General features: G+C 37.5%; 1 long non-coding RNA gene across 1 annotated transcript in view; it reads left to right on the top strand.

Moving 5' to 3' along the window:
* The first annotated feature begins 1,141 nt into the window (after window positions 1-1,141).
* Window positions 1,142-19,121, top strand: part of LOC115831888 — a 409,045-nt gene continuing 391,065 nt past the window's right edge. Inside the window, exon 1 of the long non-coding RNA XR_004027376.1 lies at window positions 1,142-1,270. This is a non-coding gene — a long non-coding RNA (uncharacterized LOC115831888). The remainder of the gene's footprint in view (window positions 1,271-19,121) is intronic.

Here is a 19,121-nt window from a genome sequence, read left to right as displayed (position 1 = left end):
AATACTGAAATAGGTTGTGAAATTATAACCAGAGTTCTACATCCTCAACTCTTTATATTCAAGAAGTTTTGCCATTTCAAAGAAAGATGAGAAGTTTTAAAAAAAAAATTACGACAGGAATGTAGTAAGAGTCTATCAACACTATTAATATCTATTTGGGTAAACAGAGAGACAGATACCTTTTCCCACGTGAACTATTTTTTGATCAGTATAAAGTATGATAAAATATGAAAAAAAGCAAAATTCAGGATACTTTTGTAGGTAGACACATGTCAGATATTATATATAATTAGCTTAAATATTCAAACATGTAAAATGAGAGGCACATAGGATATTGTCTCCAAAGAGGACATAGTGAAAACGATACTTTGAAATGACAAATAGTCAAATATGGGCATAACTTTTTCATATTAGAGAAACCTTAGTGCCTAGACAAATGTAGTAGTAGTGTGTATTTTACTTCTAAGAATTTAGTGACTAAAGTACAGTGCCTTCCCCATCATGTCCTGATAATAAAAGCTCATATTCTGTGAACATTTTACACTTTTTTTGAGACGGAGTCTCCCTCTGGCGCCCAGGCTGGAGTGCAGTGGCGCCATCTCGGCTCACTGTAACCTCCGCCTGTTGAGTTCAAGCAATTATCCTGCCTCAGCCTCCTGAGTAGCTGGGATTACAGGCACCTGCTACTGTAACCGCCGCCTGTTGAGTTCAAGCAATTATCCTGCCTCAGCCTCCTGAGTAGCTGGGATTACAGGCACCTGCTACCACGCCCGGCTGATTTTCGTATTTTTAGTAGAGGCAGGCTTTCACCATGTTGGCCAGGCTTGTCTCAAACTCCTGACCTCAAATAATCTGCTGGCCTCGGCCTCTCAAAGTGTTGAGATTATTGGCGTGAGCCACGGCGTCTGGCCTACACTTTTTAATCCTCTGATTTCATGAAGAGTTCTTAACTCCCCCCAGCTAATGCTAAAAAGGTATCCCGGTTCTTACACAGGCGTTGCTAGTAAAGTGGCAACCTGAGCCTGTTCCCAGGCTCAATTCGCAGGAGCCCGTATTCAGTGGTTATTTAATAGCTTTGAAATGCCATTCACCTGTGGCCCATTTCAAGTTTCCCATGATTCTTAGGAAGACCCTGGCCTCCATCTTGAAAACGGAAAATAAAAACAGCAGACGTATGAAGGTCGAAAGGGAAGTTAAGAAAAGCTGTATCGATTGTTGAGATCTGGCGGCTTGTTTAAATTTCATCAGCCTCACTTCTATGAACTCTCAGGTAAGCACTCTATTGATTTGTAACTTTCCTGCTAACTTTATAAAGCAGAGGAAAACGGCCGACATGGCGGAGTGCTTGGTTAGAGTCCAAGCTGCAGTGTTGGTAATTAGCTCAAGGAGGGGGGAAAAAGGAAAGTCAGGCTGCTTGCTGGAAGTTTGAGTGCAAATTTGACAAGGCAAGGAAAATGGATTGCACTCCAGTGAGAACTAGCTTAACACTTGAATTCAGAAAACTCCAGAGTTCCTCCTTGTTGAGTCCTGCAAATAAAGAGGGTAAGAAAGAAGCGATTCTGAAAGGGGGGTCGGAGAGTAAACTGAAAATTTCCATGGAAATAGCCGGGTTTTTTTTTTTTTTATGACTTTTTAAAGCCACTTTTAAGCTATTGCTTTCAGTTTACTTCAATGCACTCACTGAAGTAAGCTTAGAAAGAAATCTTTGATATGCCAGATCAACCAAAAGTTTTAAAATATTCTTTTGTGTCTCCATTTATAATGCAAATAGTAAGTTGGTGTTTTGGGTTCATTTCACCATGGTCTCTGAAGTGGGTTAACATACACAGAATGAGGAAGTGGAGGGAGTCCCAAAGAGAGCACATCTTTGGTAGTTCAATAATAATAAAAAAATGTATTTAGGTCTTTTCTAAATACCTTTCACCTCCTAAGAATATAAAACATAAGAGGAAGATCTAAGAAGAATAAATTGTGGTTGCCCTCTATGTTAGCTGAGTGACTAAAGATATCGTATTGTTCTATGAATTATCCACTACTTAAATATTCCGTAAGTCTAGCCTTTATGAGCTCATAAAAAAGACTTTGCTTATGTGTCTAGGAAAGCCAGTATCTTTATATGCTGTCGGAACTGAATTTAACATACTGTTTCAATATAACTTTGAAAAACAGCAGATATTTTGTTATAGGAAAGCAAGCTAGGCAAGCACCTTAAACCCATGTTTACATTTTAGTTTTATCAAACATAAACATTTCCTAGTTGGAATAGTTTTAAAAAGTGGTAATCTATGCTTGAGAATGATGGAAAGAGACGGAATTCTGGTTGAAATAGTATTGTCACTGTAGTGTTTTATTCATGAGAATCTCCAATCCTTTTTCAGATATACTAAAAAAGCCAAAATTAATTAATGTCAGAAACACAAATGAGGATTGGCAATGATCATCTATCCATGCTGGGGGAGGGAAGGCTGTGCGTTCTGTATAGTATAAACTCCAGATTTCGCTTCCTCACTGAGCACCTCCGTAAAGCCTCCCGTGCATTTGGAAGCTTCAGAATTTCTTCTGGGCAACTAAAGTCAAATATAATTTTTGACAAATACCAACCCCTCCCTCAATGCAACCAAGAGCAATAATGTTTCAGGAAGCTCCAGCTGAAGTGTTAGTAATAACCATCAAATAAACAGAAGTTTTACCATCTTCTGTTTCATTATTGAGCTTTTTCAAATGTAAACAATTTATAAGGAAAAAAGTGGGCCATGTTGGATATGAGAAACAGAAAAGTTTGGTGGGAAAAATCAGAGGCATTCTTTATCAGGAGATAGTTAGGACACGCCTATGATTGCACACTGTTTGGGTAGATTCTTGTATTCATCCTTCCTCTCGGGGTTCTAAGTATCACTTTTTCTTCCCCTTCCTTCCCTTCTCATTCTCTCTCGGGCATGGGCGTGACTTCTGTTACCTTTGCCTTTCTCTGGGACCTGAGTTGACAGCTCTGTCACACTCGCCTTCCCCTCTGCCCAGGCTGCTCCCCCTACCCTTCTCCCACTTGGGCTTCCTGAGGAACTGCTACTCCCCAGGTGCCTTGAGTGCCTCAGCTTTACCTAGGTACCTCTGGTGTATATTTCTTAATGGCTATATTTTAGGAGCGAAAAAGTCTCCCAGTGACCCCCTTTCATTTGTTGTCTGACTTGAATTAAGCTGCACAACTCTGATTAGAGACAAATCTTTCTTTTTCCACACTGTTGCTCTTTCTACTGTCTCATTTAACACAGCTGGTATAAAATGCTAGAACTATTTAGCATAACAAGACCTATTTGCAAAAATGATGAGAAAATACCATAAAAAAGGCAAGAAATATATCCCCTGTAGGAGATGCTATTGTTACCCTGCTTAGGTACACTTCAGTGGCTGGTACTTGCTTCCCCCCTGCCTCCTGCCCAAGCTGCTTTGAGTGTGGCTGGTGACCTCATAGCTGCCTTCTTCCCTGGAGACTTGTCCTCTGGCCAATGACTGACAGGGATAGGGGTCAAGCTAGGGGGGAGCTGACAAAATGCCAGCCTCTTTACCTCAAGGTAGACCTAATGCTGTGGTGTGATTTGTGCTCCAGAACTTCCAGATCAACTGATGCTAGCCTCCAGCTGAGCCCACACTTGGTCAGCATTCTTTCCCTCTCATCTCCTCCCCTTCTCCTTACAACACTCCCTCAGTAAATCACTTGAACCAAAATTTTTACCTCAGGCCCTGTTTCTAAGGAATCTCACCCAAGACATATATTTTTTTTTAAATTAAAAAGAAAACCTTGGAATTATTTGGCTAAATCTTAATATACATGAAGTGACCAAAGATGGAACTGGTATTGATCCAAAGCATTAGATTTGGCAAAAACGGCACAAAAACTTAAGATATTTCATAGCAAAACTTAAGAACTAAAGAGATATTATCTTTTGCCTCATTAGAAAGGGAATACTTTTTGAGGAGTTGCAAATAATTAAAATGTTATTAGCCTGGAGAAAATCCATGAGTGGAACTGCAGCAGTCTCCTTATTACTTACATTTTGACTGGTTTTATAGTTTCCAAAGTAAGTTTCAATTTCATGACCCTGAGTCATTCTCATGACAATAATGACAAACAGGTATACTTATTAGCTGCATTTTCCACATATCAAGATTTTGTCCCAGAAAGGTTAAATGGCTTGACCATGTCTCACAGTTATTAAGTACCTAGCCCGTAGTTGGTGCTCAAACCCAGGTTTCTGTGAGAAATATGAGGGAAGATTTGCTGATTAATTTAAACCAAATTCTTACCTTTATCATAGATGGAGTTTTCATAATTCTGTTATTAAGCCTATTAGGGTTGCACTTGTGATATACCTACTGACCTAGACTTAATCTTGGTCAAAGTTGTCATTTTCCTATTAAATGTATGTATTAGTTATCCATTGTTACATAACAAATTATCTTAAAACTTAGCAGTTTAAGACAACAAGCACTTATTATCTCATAATTTATGTGGGTCCAGAATCAATAGGTAGTTTAAGTGCCTCTATCTCAAGGACTCTCAAACACGTACAATCAAGGTGTTGGCCAGGGTTGTGGTCTCATTTAAAGCCTTAGCTGAGGAGAGACTAGCTTCTAGCCCAGTCAGTCAGTTGTTAGAAGGATTTGATTCCTTGGGAGCTTTTGGACTGCAGGCTCCATTTCCTCACTGGTTACTGGCCAGAGGCCTTCCTCAGTTCCCTGGCATGTGACTCCTTCCATAGGACAGCTCACAGTATGGCAGCTGACATTCTACAGAGTGAGCAGGTGAAGGAAAGAAAGAAAAGGTAAGGTGGAATTCAAAGCGTTTTTGTTACTTGATCTTGGAAGTGAGAGCCCATCAATTTTGCTGTATTCTCTTGGTAAGAAGTGAGTCACTAGGTCCAGCCCACACTCAATGGGAGGGTATTACACATGGACATGCATACCAGGAGCCAGGGTGTCCTGGGAGCCATTTTAGAGGCTGCCTATTGCAGTGTGTCTCTTGGCTTCCTCATCTACAAGGCCCTGCAACTTGATCCAACCACTGTTTTCTGTATAAGGAAGTACTGGATTATTTTCAATATGTTAATTTCATGGGTTTAGGCATATGTGCTGTAGTTTAATGCGCTTCTCACTTGTTCTTCCTCCCACCCACTCTTCAATTTCTCTTCTCCTTTTGCTCTTCCTTTCTTGCTTCCTCTGTCCTCGTGCTTCTAACTCTACTCACTTCTCTTTCAAGCTCCCTGTTTTCTCTCTCCTCCCTTCTCATGCTCTCACGGTCACCTTCCTTTCAGAATCCAAATTCTCTGTGTCTGTTCCTGCTACCATGGCCCTTGTTGCTCCTCCATCTGCTCACAGGGACCATGGCCAACCGGCAATTTTAGATGCTGGCTCTTAAGTTTCTAAAGAAAATGATTCAATTCAACTCTTGGGTCTAGTCTTTCTACCAAGTTCCTCTAGGAAGATGACACCATGATGAAGTGAGACAAAGTGTTTTTTATAGAACATTGAAAATCCTGTTTTAGAAGGTGGGGGGAGGATTTTTTTTTTCTGTATTTCTCTATGCATAATGTCAGATCTGAATTATATCTAGTGTTGTCTTGTGTGTTTTATGTTAAATTATTTTAAAAGATAAGATGATGAGAATGATGATGATGAGGCAGGCTAAAGTATACCATCATATCACTTATCTAAAATTAGTTGTTTAATCCTGATGGTAGTGACTGCAACTTTTATCTCTATTTCCAGTATCTAGAATCATCTGAATGAATAAATGAATGAATGAATGAAGCACTATAGCAGAACTAAGTAGATTTGATAGGTTGGCTATTTTAGCCATCGAAGGTAGAGTAGAATTGGTTTTCCCAAATCTTATGTGAAATCCAGGGAAAATATTGCTAGTATCTCTATTTGTATTTTTCAGCAATAGAAGATGCTGTCAAAGAAAGAAGACAAATTTGACCCAGCAGAGAGCACATTTCATATGTGGGATTAATGTGCAGTAATTAGCCTGTTTTGGTCTAGGATGACTGATAGCAATTCCATGGCCCATTTTCCTGATATTAGGCAAAGGTTCTTGGGGCAAAAATGTGATTAGAATATGTTCAACTTGATGACATGTATGTTAAAGCTATTGGCACATACCATCCAATTTTATTGCATGACCTATTGCTAGAAAACATCAAAAGTGGAGGTCAAATCATTTGAAGAATAGTTGTTTAGTGAGTTAGAATGAATGAAGTCTTTAGTGAATGCCAGCATCAAATTCTGTCCTAGTTTGTTGCTTGTCATGCCCTATTCTCTATCTGGGATGCCCCGGGCACTCTTTTTGGGGACACTTGACCTACCAGTCATATTTCAGAAACTACTGATTTGGTGCTTGCTGATTGAGTTTAGACTCCAAGGAGTCCGATTGCTGGATTACATACAGACTAATGACCCATCAGTCGCTAAAGGCAAAAGCTTAAAGTGCACTAGTGAATTAAGCCATAGCATTGTCGGAAAGAAAGAATTTATTATGTCATTAAACTTGATTCAGTAAGTTTTGCTTCTTTAGATACACTTCACTGAGGGAAAAGTAAGAAATTAATTAGAAACAAGTGTTACCGTTTTTCTTCCACTTTCCCAGGTAAAGGATATTTACGTGAAATTAAGAAACAGTATTTCATTGGGATGAAAAGAGAGCCATTAAAAGGAATAATAAACTGTGAAAACTGGGCATGACTGCCTAGCCAGCCATGTACTTGTAAGTTCAGAGACTGTGCTTCAGTTAGTAAACACAGAGGAAAACCAGGCTTGCCTAATTTGCTGACACCCTGGGTGAAGTTTTCAGGACTTTGCATACAATCTCAGAGACTCATTGATATGAAGATGTCAGCAGTAATCATGGCTGATGCTTAGAATTTAATGTGAAACTTGGGCACAAAATGGAAATCACAGTGGAGGTTTTCTGCTTCAAATTTAGGAATTATAATGATACACAGAATATTCTCTTAATGTGAAGATTACCATAAGACATAAAAATGTAAGCCATTTGTTGTTGAATGTTTCTACACATACTTCATGATTGCTTTATAGCAATAGATAAAATGTTTATAATATAAATGGTAACTTGAGGATAATTGAGAAAATTGCGGAGTGTTTGTACCTTTTGTAATTTATCAATCAAAGTACTCTGACAATCCTCTCAGGCATTCTAAAATGAATCTCAGTGTTACAGAGGTAAATGGTAAAAAAAAAAAAAAGAATATGTCATATCCATAGTGTCAGTCCTAATAATGGAGGGACTTTTAGTATTTATATTCTAGGGAACAAAATATACTTTCTGTTAGTAATTATTATGCAGTGGGATTAAAGAACAGATACTGGTCATTGTTTTAACTGAATACATTCCATAGCATATGACTTATGTCAAATAAAAGAAAACGAACTACAAGCGAGGTCTGTGTCCAAGGGACTATTTTAGTTTCATTAGAATTCTGTCCTATCACAGGATATGCAATATTCTATGCTCTAGATGAACATAGAAACAATAAGCAAAGCAGATTTTTTTTCTTTCATTCACTCCTTAAAGGTGATGGCTTTTTACAGTTTTACAAAGTAAGGATTTTAAAGTCCATCTGATTTGGAATTTTCTCTTTTTTTCCTTCTTTCCTGCCTCCCTCTCACCCCGTTTTCCTTTCTCCCTCCCCCTCTCTTTCCTCCTCCCTCTTGCTTGCTCTCTCATGATAGAGTCACAAAGGTTATTTTTATTTTATTAATAAAATTATTTTAATCTTGAACCATCACCAAGAATAACAGACCAAAACATCTCCCTGTCTAGTTATTCAATATTCTTAGTAATGCAAATAATATATATAATATTAGCTTTTCCTTAGGATATTCCCAAATTTAAGGTAAGACATACTTTGGGAGGAAAGAAAAGCTGAGGGGGAAAATTTGTCTGCTCTTGTTAGAGCTGCAATCTCCCCAAAAGATACTCCTTCACCCTCTTCCCTACCCTCCGCCCCATGCCATAATTCCAGGATGAACATCTGGCTTGATTTCTGTGTCAACTGCTTCTTTGCCAAGAATAGAAGGTTATAAAAAGAGGTTACAGACCAAAGTTACCATGGCTGCCCGCAGAGATTTCCTAAAGAACCGCTAGGGCCTACTAGGGAGTGTCAAAAAGGAAAACAATTTCCACTCATAAATACCATTTAAACATCTTCATGTGTTAGAGAAACTAGGTTTCAATTCATATGTTTACACTTGTGGTCTTTATACCTACCTCATTGAATTTATTGTGGGGGTTAATTGCATAAATGCATATAAGCTCTTAGAAGAGTGCAGGGAAAACCACTCTATATTCTCTTTCTTCCTTCCCTTCTCCTGCCCTCCTTCCCTCCCTTCCTTCCTTTTTTCTAAGTTCAGTGCTTCTCAAATTTTAGTGTTCATAAGACTGATCTGGGGGTCTTGTTAAAATGCAGATATTAAGCCAGTAGGTCTGGGGTGGGCTCTGAGATGCTGGATTTCTAACAAGCACCCAGGAGACCTCATCCATGAATGGCAACCATTTAGGTAGTGACTTACCTGGTGGTTTAGTTACAGCAGTGTCATTAAGTGTGTAAGGTTTTAGTTCTGATTGGGTCATGGTTGTCTTTTACTAATGGTCTAGAGGCCTATGTACGAAAAGTTGCACAATATTATTTTATATGTTTCTTGACTGTAAACTCGTTTGCAATCTTAAGGATTATGTGATGCAGCATAGGAATAACTGTAAAGTGTAATCCATGATGTAAAGTCTACCCCATAACCCCTCCAACCCTCCAGGTGATTCTTACTGTCCTTTGGGAACCATTGAGGTACTTGGGAGAAATGGGTGCTCTGTAAGAGTAAAAATTTGTTTTGTAAATTCAAAAAACATATTCGGTTTTGGCAAATTCAAAAACGTATCTGGTTTTATTAAAAGAAAGTGTTCACAATGAAGCCTAATTGGTACCTCTGTGAGAAACCTCTTAAGGATTTTACTGCAGGGAAGGTATTTAGTGAGATCCGGGTGCTCTCCCTGATCAGCAATAGGTAGCTGCTGGAACACTGATTGCACTGTTATTCATCCTGGCACAAGCTGTGACCTGCCAACCAATGTTGCCTGTACTGTTTATTTCAGGTACTCAGTTGTGAATATTATGCACAAGACTTTTCTCTCTACAAGATTTTCATCCATTTTTCTTACTGTGTTGCACATATCCTTAGATATCAGTAGGAACTTATCACTCTGATTTAGCGTCTTTTCTTGCATTGTACTTTGTCTTTCACTTGATTCTCTGTAGCCCCAGCTTGATTGTACTGGTTGCTAATATAGGGACAACTTAATTTGGAAAAGCAAACCAAATAAAACTTGTGAAACAACAGCATTTTTTGGTCTGATCCTGCCTCTCTAATGATCAATGACTATAGAGAAAATCCAGGTGGAAATTAAGATTTTAGAATGATTCCCTTCTGGAAAAACAAACAAACAAACAAACTAGCATTGCAAAGATAAAGAGAAAAATATCCAGCAGCTCTTTTTCCTTTTTTTTCTGAGTGTCATATCCTTAAATTTACCTTAAATATATTATTCTATGGCCAGTCCCCTTACCAGCTAATTATTTCAAATGCCCATGATAGAGATACAGATTGTCCTATCACCTGTGTATTTTTCACTATGCTAACAGCTCACTTATCCCGGGATGTGGATCAAATATAATCAGAAGATTGTCATAAATGAGGAAGCAGCTACAATGCATATGTCTCATGCATGTAATAGACTTACGTACATCATTCATTGACAGCAACCATAGACCTTCACTCATTAAGAGTTTAGTTTTCCAGCTTGGGTATCTGGTTTCCTGGCTAACATTATTGTAGAAGCAACAAGTTGGAAGAGAATAAAGATTGCTTTTAGAATAGCTTGCTTTATGAGTAACATGGCAGCTTCTGGGAAGGGAGAAGATTTTTTGAAAAGCCTGCAAAAAGACACAAAAATGGAAAAAGAAATTGTAATCTTAAGTATTTGCTCTGGAGGCAAATGGCTGGCTATATATCGGGGCTATATTACAATACAGTTCAATCATTAATGGCCATAATAGTGTTCTAGAATAATTAAGACAGGCTAAACCTGTCTATGATTTATTCCTATTTTGGGAACTAGGACATTTACTGTATAGTCTTAAAACACTTCTATACAAATTATTTTTAAAATGTGATAGAGGGTTTATTTTTTAAAGAAATAGATCTTTTTTTGATGCTGCCAGATAAGCATTAATGTGTTTTTAATTTAAACTTTTTTCAATCTAAAGAATAGAATGGATTATGAGTGAAAGAAAGAGGGTTAGAAGATTCAGTTCCATGAGTGTTTCAGTTTTTTATTTATATTCAAACTTTTGTGGAAAAGTAAATCTTATTCTTATCCTGGGAATGGAGTAAAATGGAATTAGGGAGGAATTCTGACTCAAAGTTGGAGTTTTCAAACCCACACATCAGCAAACCTGACAGGATTTGTGAGTTAATATTTATCCTGCACCTTGATACCTTCAGATGAAAAGTACTACGCAAATACCAAGCCCTGTAGACTCTGGGGAATTTTCAATCCTTACAATTTTCTAACAGCAAAACACCCAAGGGCTTGTTGGAGAGGTGGCTTCTTGTGCAGAATCACAACAGCATTGGTTTATGCTGGTGACAGTTCTTACCTGTTTTCTTTCTCAGACTATAGCTGAAATTTTAGATTACTAGTGATGTAAACCATCTTTTTTTCTTCAGAATATTTTGGCAGAAACTTTAGGTATGAATAGCCTGAGTAAAAAATTATTCGTAGTCAAGTCCCATGAATTCTATAAATAGAGTCTATACCACCTGGCATTGGTTAGATAAAACTCAAGGTTTGGTCTTGCCGCTAGTGCCTGACTCTAGCAGTAGCTGCCTCTCTGAGATGGGTCTCTGAGATGTGCACCAGGCCTTTCTTTACCTGTCAAGCGCAGGCAAGGGGAGGCTGCTCTAAAGAATCTTTATAAGCCAGTGGTATTGTGGAAAGAGGTGTTTATTTATTTACATTTTTTTTGTTTAACTGGAAGATAATCCATAATATACAGACACAGCTCAGAAGGCAAAATAGTGCAGAAGAAATCTTTCTTCTGCAACAGTTGCATTAGTTATGGTCTATTATGTATTTTCAGAAATCCAGCATTTCAATGACCACAGTTCAACAGTTTAGGAAGTAGCCCGTCAAACACTGAAGCAGTTAATTTTGATAGCTCTCTCATAGAAATAGGATGTAGAATTACCCACTTCAGTAAGTAAAAAATAATAACATTCTCTCTCTCTCTGTCACACACACACACACACACACACACACACACACACAGTCTTACACATTCACAAACATACTGGTTCTTGCCCCAAACTTCACATAGAAAACAAAGTTTAAAATTCTTAGAAGGGACTAATTTTTTAAAAGTTAGATTAAGACAATAATGAGCTGATATTAATAAGTAATTGATAAGTTAATAGTACTTTCATAGATACAGAGGTTTAAAGACTTTCCCAAAAATGTAAATACCAATTCCAACTATGTCCCTGTTTCAGGCATTGCACCCTTCTCCCCACCCCACCTCAGAAGCAGAATTATTTTCTCCTTCAGACAAAAAGAGTTTCTATACATGTGGTCAAAATACAAGAAATAGATATTGGGAAGCTTCAGGAAACCAGGAAGAATAATTGTTATAACAGTTAACCTAATGTGTAGTATATGGCAAGTACTGCCCCAGTCTCCCTCTCACACCTCCTCATCCTGTCCCTCACCCCACCTGGAATCATACACACAAATGCAGAGTATTTTTGTTGTCTTTGCTTTAGGGTACCCACAGATCATGATCCTTTTTCTGACTGCAACTTTTGAAGTGTTTTTCTTTCTCCCTGAAGGTTTTTTTTTTTTCCCAACACTATCTGCCATATAGAGCAGTTGGTCTTTCAGGCTGTAATCTATATTGTTGTCTCTGAACCTTTCTAACATTGCAATGCTAGTTGCTGAAGCTTGGAGTTGCCCAGGTGGTAGTTATTAACTGACGTGTCATGGTTCATGGTGAACAAGCTAGGTCAACAAACTTGTTTTTCATCATGGCTGGTTTTAATTTGAAAGGAAGCTTGTTACCTATTTGATAATGCTTCACTGAAGTTCACCTATTTCAGGTAGATTAATAGCTTGTTCAGGGATGAGGAGCCCAGGGGCCCTGTTGTAACCATGTGCTGTAGGTTCAAGGTTCAAACTTCAGAAAGTATAAAAGTCCTTGTTTTTCGTCTACCTATTTGCCAGTGCATGCCTCAGTGAACTTTTATACTTGGTAACACTTGAACAATCACAGGTTTGCTATCTTATAGTCATATTAGAAGCTGTGTTATATAATTAAGAAAGAGATGTGCCCTGTTAGTACTTTCCAGATTGGAAGACTTTTCAATGTTGAAGAACATGGAGTTGGTGGGGGTTTAAAAATTATACATATATTCCTGATCATTCACTAGGAAAAAGGTTAAACTCTCTCTAAGGTGAAATGTTAAATTCCAGACAAATTTATAAACACTATAGGTAAGTATTAGATTGAAGTAAATAGATGAGAAAAGGCTGTTCATGTCTGGGCCAATTCACAATGGTGACAGTTCAATAATTCCTAAAAATGAATGTCCATAAAACACATTTATACTACATTTTAAAATTTGTAGTATTTACTGAAAAATTTTCTTCTTTTTAGAAAGGGGAGTTTTATCACATTTGTTTCCTTTAAGTCATTGATGCAATAGATCAGTGGGCATGAAAGGCATATCATCTGGCTCTATCCATCTGAAGAAAAAAAATCAACCTTATAATGTGATTCTTATCTCAATGTAGCTGAAGTTCCCACTCAGATTTTGCTCCTGAAGCATTTAAATTCAACTCTACAGTTTGAAGATTAGACCACAGTGGAAATATGATGTCTCTGTACTGAGAGCAGGTTGGCAGTCTTTTAAATTGATAGGTTTCTAAAGAAACTCTCCATTTAAAATAAGGATCTGATATTTGGATCTCCTAACCAGTCTGAAATGTCGTTTACCTACATAGATTGGCTATCTAGGAGCTTGTAAACAAATTCATAAATTTGTCATGCTGATTATAGTGTTGGCAAACACAATGGCTGATCATGTTATAAATGTTTATCAACACCCGCACTCACCCACCTGCTAAGAGGTGCTACGCTTTAATGAAATTGTTTGAATATCAAGGCTGGTTGCTAAGATACAATGTTCTTGTTACCAGGGATGTGATGCTTGCAGATTTCTGTTATCAAATAATGATTAGAGATGTGCTAACCTCAAGGTGCTCAGTGCAGTGAAAGGTTTACTGAGCTACAAATTAGTAAACTGTCTGCTTGAGCAGGCACTGGCAGAAGAAACATGTGCCTCATCCATACACGACTGTCATTTTAAAAGAAGACAAGAGAGGACAGGGAGTGTGGCCATAAACGATGGATCCTTGAAAGTTTGCCATGGAAAGGTTTTACCTACTCCATTGCCCAGCATGATATATCTTTAGCCAGCCGGGGAATTTGTTAAAATCCATTGCAAACAACTCCTTTCTTATGAAAAATCTGTTCTTCACATTTCTGTTAATTGGTTGTTAGGAATTATTAACATTAAACGTGTCACATCTTTTTGTGAGAAATAAAAGTAAATAAAAGTGTAATCCCACAGACTGGAAATGTCTTTTAACACAAACACATTTTCAAAGATGACACCAGGTTTAAAAGACCTGTTGGTATAACTGTCATCTTTTATGTGATGAATTCTGCCAATAATGATCATAAAATGTCATATAATTTTTTATATTGAGAATTTAGTCCTCCAGAATATTTAATATATCAAAAATCAATATGTGAGTGTTGGAATGTTGCTTTTTGTTTTCATCTTATCTCAAATAGTACAGTGGTGATGGCTAAAGCTGTATTGCCACGTTGGTCTGATAGTTCATCTCATTGAATTAGGACATGAATTGCAGTATTACACTTATACTGGGAGACTTTGAACACAACACTTTCACATTGAAAAAAATCCATGTGATTTTATGAGAGTCCCTGTAATTCCTGAGTGTTCTACTCATAACCAGTAATATTTCAGAAATGTGTGGGTAGCTATACTTCTAGTGTCATGTATAACTTTTGTTACTTTATAAGAAATTTCAATTACTAGGATAACAGATCTAATGGATAGTAAATTGACTCTTGAAAGTTCCCCTAATAAAAATGGAAATTGTAGGTATATTTTAAAAATGAAAGTGTTAAAATTGAATGATTTCAGCTGTAACATCTGGCTTTACTGTAGATCATGAATCCTGGGAAGAGCAGAGACTGAGTCTGTTTTTGCTCATCACTGTCTGGTCATTCCCCAGAAGAATGCCTGCACAAAAGAGATGTCCTTTGAATGACTGAATGATACCTAACTCTAGGAAAATTTAACTGATATCCATAGCAGATAGTTGGGAGTTTTGTCAGTTAAACTCTCCTTCCTTTTTTGTAGAGTATGAAAAGATCTGAAGGAAAATATGACACTATTTTATCTTTATGAAATAGATTTTATATATGTCAATTTCACAGATAAGGAAATTGAAAGAATAAGCTAATGAATTTTGCAATGGCACACAACCAAAGTGAGGCAAAGCTGGATGCAAAACTCAGGTCTTTTGCAAGTCTAGTCCTGTTTTCAGGAACCCCACCTGCCTTTCTGTTATTGTCAGAGCTGAGTGGAGAAGATGGGGCTAACGATTATGTAGCCGTGGGTGAGAACACATTTAAATTCAGCAAACATTGTGTATCTACTTGGTATCAAACATATAAGTAGTCACGTAAAAGTTAAAAAGAAATAATTTATAAAGTCTTTGTCCATAAGAAGTTTTCGGTTTATTTGTGGAGATATCATAGGTTGACTTAAAAAGAACCAGTGGACCAAATATGAGTGCCAGGGAAAATATGTTTAGCCTGAACTCAATGTGGGTGAGGTTAGGTGAAACCAGTTTAAAGGATAGGTATTTGGTTGAAAGATGTGGCTGTGTTACCAGTGAGATCTAGCTTTGAATTCTTGTTCTGCCATACACTGGCTACGTAAATTCAGCCAAATTTCTTAACCCCTGAAGGCTTTTCTTTTTGTTATAGTTTTCTCATGGATCACATTAGGTCAGGCAGGTAATGTGCTTCACACATAGTAAGCAGTCAATACATGTAATTCATTTCTAAGACACACTCATTGTTTGTGTCCTATGGAATTGAGATTTCTTACACTTTCTCTAGCCCCAAAATGACTTCTGAAGCTTAAGTTTCTCCTCTTTAATGAGATACTTCATTTGTTTTTATACTGTCCAAAATTGAGTTCGATGGAACAGATTCGTATTTATTGATGAATACAAAAGAGACATTGTAAAAATATTCCCATGTTCTTCTTATCATATGACATTTACACTTCAAATAGATTTATGAGCTAGCGCGTGGTTAATTATAGCTATGCAGAGATGGGTATGTAAGCGTTGCCTGGGCGGGTTTGTGCTGTCATGGTGGGAGTGACCAGAGCTGGGTGGGGTTATCTGAAGAGACTTGTTCTTTGCCTACTCATGGAACACTTCTGAGGCTTTAATGAGAAGCTAGATCTAAATGTCAGAAGTGGATCCAAAGTCAAGATAATTCAAGTTATAATGTGACACCCTATTTCAAGGAAGAAGGAGTAAGCAAACAAACAACCCAACAAACATCTTAAAGTTTTCAGGACTGTTGTGCTTGCCAGTGATGCCATATGTACTGGCTTGTCTTGGAAATTAACCATTGTTGATTTTAGCAGCACATTTCTCTACTTTCTCCGATTTCTTGTTTCATCATAATTCAATGGTGTTTTCTTTCTTCTGGGCCTTCTCAGTGCTGTACTTGCAGAGGATTTTATCTTTTGTCTAAATAAGAACACTAAATATTTGGCCCACTGGCTCAGAAGCCAGTTTATCTAAGCCAAAAATTGTCTCTACTGTCTAATTTTTAAGGCTGTATTTTAAAATGCTTCTTATTCACTAGTGAGAAAATTACAAAATGCACTATTAAAAAAACATGAGGTTTGTGCCACTTAGAGAATGTATTCTATGCACCAAAACACCCATTGTTCATATTTAGAGATGCCCCTAAATATAGATGTACTGAACTACCTACATATAATTCAGATCATGTCAAAGCACAAACCCCTCTCAGTGTGGGGTAGTGTGGGCATTTTGTTATCTACAGCAGCTGTTGCCTCTTTTTGAGGGTAAAAAACCTACTCCTGTTTAAATTTATGTTGCATTGAGCAAGTTGTATTGCTTGCGATTATATGTGGCTCAGCTGTGTCACGTGGCATGACCTGCTATAACCTGCCTTAATGCAGTCCACATGTTGTACTGAATGACACACATTAAAACATTCCACTTCTCCACGGAACTGTGTGAGCAGGTGATTTCTCTAAATGGCAGACACTCGCATGCTTGTATTTTAAACCTCCACCAGTTTAGCTAAAAATATCTTCAAAAGCCCACCCAAAACATTTCCCATGGTTATTTTTGCAAATCGTTGGGTGACTTACAAAGAGCAGGGAGGGATGCATAAGAGGAAGTTTTAAATTATTTACATAATTTGATAGAACGGTGCCTCCTTTAAAAAATCTACTTTGTGGAAGTCACAAAAAAGAACTTTACTTCACATAATCAGAGTCCTAGGGAGGGGACCCAGTCATATGATTATTAGCTTGCTGCTGCTTGGATTCCAGCAAGTTGATGGTTATATTTCTCATCAAGCAAAATGTAAAAATAATGAAAAGTTACTACGTCCCAGCAAACAACCCTCATAGGAATGCACACTATTTTTACCAATATTTTTATCACTCCTGTGTGAGAATAGAGGGCACCATTTGTCCTGAATTCACCTTCAAGTGTTTGGTCATCAGTGATAAAATTTTGTATTGAGCCACTGGTTCATTCGGTGACCAAAGGAACACATTGGTAGCACAATTTGGAGCAGAATTCTTCTTTGTTATTAAGCAAACTAACCTAAGGAGATCTAACATATATATAGTCCTAGTTTCTCCAGCATCATGCTCTTACCAAGTGAGGCAATTAGCCAGTTGTTTGGCACGGAAGAGAGATCTGAGCACTGTGAGCAAGCACAAGTCTGGGAGTTGAGCATACTGCTCAAATCCCAGTTGTAGTTCCAGCATGTACTAGCTGGGCAACCTGGTGCAAATCACTTAACCTCTCTGAGCTTTCTCCTCTTCTAAAAAATGAAACAATAACATTATGCATACTGCAGGATGGCTATAAAGAGGAAGTTAGCTAGATTATGTGAAATGACCTGTAGAATGCTTGATATATAGGAGGCATTCAAAGCAAGTGAGTTGCCATTAGCTTTGTTAAGTTCAAATACAGAAAGATAAAACCAACAACTCCTCTCAAGTAATCTGAGTAAAATAAATCTACACATTTACAAGAGACTCCAAGATCTCCTTTCTTTCTTTTTTTCTAGACATGTTTGAGGCGCCAGTGTATCATTTAAGTCAATTCTTCTGGGCACTTATTTTCTGAGAAATCTTGTTTTGGCTTTTAGAGCTTTTGTTTCCATTTTCCTTTATTTTTATCTAAAGTATTTGAAAATGTGAAAGACCAGAAGACAAAGTGCCACAGCAAAGAGAAGAAATAAAGCATTTGCTTACTTGAGACATTAATTTTCACGATGTAATGTATACAGTTTTAGCCTAGTGTTGCCAAGATCTCCAATATTGTTTGGCTCACTGAAGACAAAATACTAGGTTAATTGAGCCTATCAAGAAAGGTAATTATTTCTCAGTAGAGTACCTATTAATGATTAAGTAATTATCATTTGGAAAGTGCATTTGTACCAAGATATGTCCATATTGGGTGGGGCATAGATGTAACACAGCAAAAACACAAATCTGTTGGGTTGGATTTGGTCGATATTTAACATAAAGTTGAATGAGAAAATGGTTACTGTATTGGAAAATTTACTCTTTGCCCCTAAAAATAAAAATAAGATATAACTAACTTAACAGTTATGGTTCTTTCCTTCTAATAAGAGTATAAGAGTAAAAGGTGATATGGAATGTTTCTCAGTCATTTCTGAGGATGTAACTTTATCATTATTACCAACCATTATTTTTTCATGTGCAGATGAAGTTCACATCTTCTCTGCTCTTAGTAGTTTTCTTCTTTTTTCCCTTTGACTTTTGGGGGACTTTTCTCAAGTTAAATATAAGGTTTTTCTGCTTTCCATATTTATGTTTTCTTTGAGCTGCCTTTTTTTTTTTTTTTTTTTTTTTTTTTTACCTTTTATATAGTATGTTCTAGAAACAAAATAGTTTACTGCACTTCATCTAATATGACAAAATTGGAATAAGCAGCTGGCTTGGTAGCTGATTCATAGTAGATGTTCAGTAACTTCATATTGAATGGATGAATGGATGAGAAAATGAAGCAATGAATTAAGGAAAGCAGTATGAAAGAAAAATATGGTTTGTAATGAATGCTATATGCCATTGTAATTGTTATATTTCTCAGTTATTGTTATGCTGCTTTTTGAGTTTTTCTTGTGACGTGCAGCCTTCCATTAATATATATATTTCCTAGATTAATAATAAACCTGATAAAAGCCTTCACTTAAAAAATTTGAATTTTGCCAGGCACGGGAGCTCACTCCTGTAATCCCAGCACTTTGGGAGGCCGAGGAGAGTGGATCGCTTGAGCCCAGGAGTTCAAGACTAGCCTGGGAAACATGGTGAAACCCTGTCTCTATAAAAAATTAGCTGGCCCAGCACTTTCGGAGGCCGAGGTGGGAGGGTCACGAGGTCAGGGGTTCGAGACCAGCCTGGCTAACATGGTGAAACCCTGTCTCTACTAAAAGTATAAAAATTAGCTGGATATGGTGGCAGGCGGCTGTAATCCCACCTACATGGGAGGCTGAGGCAGGAAAATTGCTTGAACCCAGGAGGTGGAGGTTGCAGTGAGCCAAGATCACACCACTGCACTCCAGCCTGGACAGACAGGGCAA

The sequence above is a fragment of the Nomascus leucogenys genome, chromosome 20, assembly GCF_006542625.1.
Source record: "Nomascus leucogenys isolate Asia chromosome 20, Asia_NLE_v1, whole genome shotgun sequence".
Taxonomy (NCBI): Eukaryota; Metazoa; Chordata; class Mammalia; order Primates; family Hylobatidae; genus Nomascus; species Nomascus leucogenys.
Note: the sequence above shows the minus strand (reverse complement) of the source record. Positions and strands in the feature narration are given on the sequence as shown.